The 4,736-nt window shown below is 54.4% G+C and overlaps 1 long non-coding RNA gene across 1 annotated transcript; it reads left to right on the forward strand.

Annotated features, from left to right (window-relative positions):
• Positions 1 to 954: 954 nt before the first annotated feature.
• Positions 955 to 4,410, forward strand: LOC101413987 (uncharacterized). The gene is made up of 4 exons (XR_188469.4): positions 955 to 1,025; positions 1,725 to 1,860; positions 2,988 to 3,089; positions 3,651 to 4,410. It is a non-coding gene; the product is annotated as an uncharacterized lncRNA (long non-coding RNA).
• The last annotated feature ends 326 nt before the right edge of the window (positions 4,411 to 4,736 follow it).

The following is a 4,736-nucleotide window of genomic DNA, read 5'->3' on the forward strand; positions in this document are numbered from 1 at the left end:
TTATTAGCCCTGGGTACTTGCAGCTGCAGGTGAGTAATCTGATTTCTGCGGCGTCCTGTTTTCTCCGCTGCCTGGCGGTTCCTCGACACCCACTCACCTGCCACCCAGCCACGGGCGAAAGGGCTGGCGGGAGGGAGGAGGGGCGTGGGGCGCCGCCCGCCGGGTCCCGCGCCCCGCGCCCGCGCCCGCGCCCACGCCCACGCCGGCTCCCCCGCCGCCGCCGCACACCTGCGCGCCCGCTGCGGCGAGGCCCGGCTCCGCGCCGGGGAGCGGGCGAGCGGCCGCCCCCGCGCCCCCCCCGAGCTGCAGCCGCCGGGCGCCGAGCGCGCTCCCCGGCCCCAGGCTGACTTCCGCGCCTCCGTGGGTGCCTGCAAAACGGGGAGACACGCCCACCTCCCAGGGTCCTGCTGGGGAGGTGCGGAAGGGATGCAAAAGTGGTCAACTGTGAAGTCCTGTCCCGATAAGAGGCACTAAGAGGACCCCGGCCAAGAGAGGCAAGTCTCCGAACCGCTCTGTGCCTCAGCTTCCTCGTTTGTAAAATGGGAATGATAAACCTTTCCTCATAATCAGACGATGCATGGGAAGTGCCTGGAAAATGGCACCCAACAAGAGGCTGCGGCTGTCCTCGTGCTTGTGATTGTTGCTAGCCCAGTCCCTACGTTTTTGCCTGCATTTTCTCTTCTACTCTGTACTCTGGTTTTCCCCTGGTTCTCAGTTCACATTTGGGAACCGGGAAGCTTGAGGAAAGCTTGGATAAAAAAATCAGGATTCTAGTGCCAACTCCTCCAAACCGTGTGACCCGACCTTCCTGAACCAAGTTCTCCCTCTGTAAAAACGGGGTTGGTAACACCTTCCCCGACTATCCATAGAGTTGTTGCAAAGACCAAATGAGAAAAAAAACCTGGAAACTCTCCATAAACTGTAAAGTGCTGTCCACATTCAAAGAACGGTATTTGTTATTTCTTCCAGATGCCTCTTCGTCCCGAGGGGTCAGGACTGGCCGAGAACCAAACCAGGCTTAGCCAGTGAGTTTCCTCTCCACCGAGGTTCCCTGGGGACCTCACCGCGGGCTGCCACGCTGACCCAAGGGCGAAGGGAGAGATCGATAAGGTCCTACCTTCAGGATTCGAGGTCCAGTCAGCCCGAGAGGCAAAGGCGCAGGTGCCGTGGGAGCTCAGAAGGGCGAGGAAGTGGGCTCTCTGGAGGGAGGGTGTTGTAGGGATGAGGACTCCCCAGGAGTCTGCTTTGAGAGGCCTTTTTGAAGAATCGCTGTAGTTTACTAGACGTGGAAAGAGGGGAGGTTCATTCCAGCACAAAGGCCAAGGGACAAGAAAATGTCTCGTGTGGGGCATGAAACACAGCTGGGATGTGGGGTGGGAAGAGGAGAGGGGTTCAGAATGAAGCCAGATTGGGAAGGGTCTTCAGTGCCAGCCTAAGGAGCTGATTTTATCTTGAGAACAATGAGGAGGTATGGGAGCAAAGTGGCAGGTGTGAGTTCTAGAAAAATCTTTGTTGTTATAGGTGTGGAGGATGGGAAAGGGAAGGAGAGGAAAAGGAGGACAGATTGCAATTGCTGCAGTGAATTGGTGGTCTGGGCCAAGGCAAGGGCAATGGGAAGGGAGATAAGTGGACAAATGGGCGAGAACTTTCTGAAACAGAACAGGTGTGCAGTGGAACACCTTGAAGGAGATAAGATAAAAGGTAACTGGATTTTCTGTCTCTAGAGCCTGAGATAGATGGTGACAGCATTAACTGTGATGAGAAACCCAGAAAAGGGCAGGACAAGTCCCCTTTCAGGTACCTGTTGTTCATCCATTTCTTCAAGAGCTGTCTGTACTAGAGACGCAGATGTGGGAGAAGGTAAGAGCCAAGATCATCCAGGAAGAGACTAGAGAGAGAGGAGAATGTTGTATTAGACAGGGACCTTTTGGTTCTAAGTGACAGAAACTCAATTCAAACTAAGTGAAACAAAGTAATAATAATAATGAAAGAGAGATTGAGACTTTAATGGCTCCATTATCTTGGAGTTTCAAGGGTAAGTTTATCATCAGGCATAGGTGGATCAAGGATTTCCAATAATATCATTGGGTTCTCCCCCCACCACCCACATCTCTCCATTCTGTTTCTGCCTTTCTTTAAGAAGGGGTTGCTTCCTCTCCATGGCAAACAGTCCCTCTCCAGTTCCAGGAAAGGTGCTCCTGTGCTCAGATCCTACCAGTTCACACTTCAGACGGCAAAGAGACAGTATTCCCCACTAGCTCCAGCAAAAGTCCCAGGGAGGGCTCTGATTGGTTAAGCTTGTATCACATGCCCAGATTTGAACCAATCATTGTATCAAAGAAAATGGAGACTGTGACTGATCCATTTGCCCTTCCCAGAGGGTGGGACCCTGTGACAGAGGCCCGCCAGCCTACATGTCCAGGCAGAAAACAGCACATTCCTGCCTTGGTTCACTACGAGGCTTTGAGGATAGCTTTTCAGGGATGGCCAGAATTTGTGAAAGAGACTGCAGAACACGAGAGCAGTTCTAGGAGAAGCAGGTTGTTCAAGGGAGGAGAGAATTTCTACAAGAGGGAATTGCCAAGGCAAATTCTGGGAGTGTCATATGCCCCTGCTGTTCTGGGCTCGACCACCCACCCTCCCTGGGAGTCGAAAGGCTGTGGGCCCTGGTTGTGTCAGTATAGATTCTGCCTCCTCCCGCAGCAGAGCCTGTTTCTTTACCTGTGAAATGAGATCAATCACAGAACACCCACCCCGATGAGGCAGGTGACTGAGAGGGGTGAGTGAGATGATGCCTGGGAAAGGCTTACCTCACTGGCTGGCACATAGTAAACGCTCAATAAATGACAGCTACTCAGCATGCTGGTAGAAGAGATGGTTGTAGTGACAGTGGTAATAAGCACCAGAATCCTGCTGTCCTGCCAGGGCAAATGTATAGCTGAGAACTGTCGCCCCACTGAGGCTTCACTCATCATTCATTCATTCAGCCGTCTTTACCTGAACACCCATCTGTGCCAGTCCCTCTACCCAGCGATGTAAAGAAGAGAACACAGCATCTCAGGTAGTGGTGGATACGAATGTGACAGCAGGTAATTACAAAAGAGGGTGGCAAGCGCCAGAGGGGCCGGGCTGTGGGAGCCCACAGTGGCCCACAGGGAGGGGCGAGGGCAGCCCCCACGCAGGCAACATTTGAGGTGGGTGCGAAGGACATGGGTGAAGAGGAAAGTAGCTGACAGTGCAGGCCACGGTGGTGGAGGCAGGTGTGCCGAGCATTTCCACACGTGAGGTGGAGACCATTGTCCCATTACACAGAGGAGGGGCTGGGGCTCAGGGGAGGTGGGCAGCTCGCTCGGGGTCTCCGGGCTTATGAGTGTGGGCACTGGGGCTGGCCCAGGGGCCTGACCTCTCTGAACAAGTGTGCCAGGTGGAAGGAGGAGACGCAGGATTCCAGGCGCAATGAAAGGCCAAGGAGACCCAAGCGTCTCCCAGGGAGCTGGGCCAGGGGAGGGGGGCAGGAGTCCCGCTCAGGGAGAGCTCCATATCTAGGTGAGAGCCATGACCTTTAGTTAGTCCTGTGCCCCCTGGAACCTCCGTGTCCTCATCTGTCAGTGAGGATAAGAATGTCTATTATCTTCATCTCCATTTTACAGATGAGGAAACAGATGAGCTCGACGCCGTCTGGCTGCAGAACCCACGCATGCCGGAACAGACAAGATGTGGGAGTTCTCTGTACACTCTCACCTTTGCCTCGAGGGTGGTGGCCACTGAAAGCACCTCAGGAGAAAGGGGCACCCCACGGGAGCAGCTCCGGAAGATACTCCTGTGCCTCTTCTATCTACAAGGGTCCCTAAGGATCTTAGAGGCAATTCCGTGCACGTGGGGAACTTGAAAATGGGGAGCCTGAGCCATGGGGGCTCTTCCTCCTTCCCAAACGTCCACTCCTCACACATGACCCGAGCCTCTCGCAGAACCAGGTCTCAGCTGCTTTTACCCCGACCCTCTGTGAAGTGCGATCCAGGGCGGCCATCGGGCCCAGGGACGAGGCAAATGTGCGTGCATAAGCAACAGCTGGAGAGTCCATTCCTGGACACGCAAATATTCAGTGTCTCCGGACTCCATGGCCACCCTGAGATTATATGATCCCTCTTCTACAAATGAGGAAACTGAGGTCCAGAGTCATGGAAAGACTGCCAAGAGGACTCACAGCTGGGGAGCAGCAGGGTGAGGGCCAGAGTCCAGGCGTCCCTGATGCCAGAGCCAGTGACGTGTCCCCTGTTCCCAAGTTGCAAAGATGAGGGACCATGGACAGGGGGTGAGGGGTGGTGGCGAAAGCTCTGATCCGCAGTGAGGAAAGATGCAACGGTTAGTAACATTAAATAAATAAATAAATAAACAAGTATAAATTGATAATAAAAATAAAGGAATTCTTAAAAGTGAAAAAAAAAAAGCAACGGTTCAACACAGGGCCCCCAAAGTCAGCCTCCTGGGTTTGAATCCCGCTCTGCCCCCATTTAGCTTTCAGCCCTCCGACAAGTCACTGGCCCCCGGCCTGAGCCTCAGTTTCCCCATCTGTAAAATGGGGATGGCAATGTCGTGCCTATCTCGCTGGGTTGTTGGGAAGGTTGAATTAGAAGCGTGGGCGGCACCTGGCAGCACCGTGGAAGCGCTGGCGCTCACCCACGGGCATCTCGAGCGGCACTGTGCAGCAGCGGCCTCGCTTACCCGTCAGGACCGCT

The sequence above is a fragment of the Dasypus novemcinctus genome, chromosome 9 (assembly GCF_030445035.2).
Source record: "Dasypus novemcinctus isolate mDasNov1 chromosome 9, mDasNov1.1.hap2, whole genome shotgun sequence".
In the NCBI taxonomy this organism is placed as follows: Eukaryota; Metazoa; Chordata; class Mammalia; order Cingulata; family Dasypodidae; genus Dasypus; species Dasypus novemcinctus.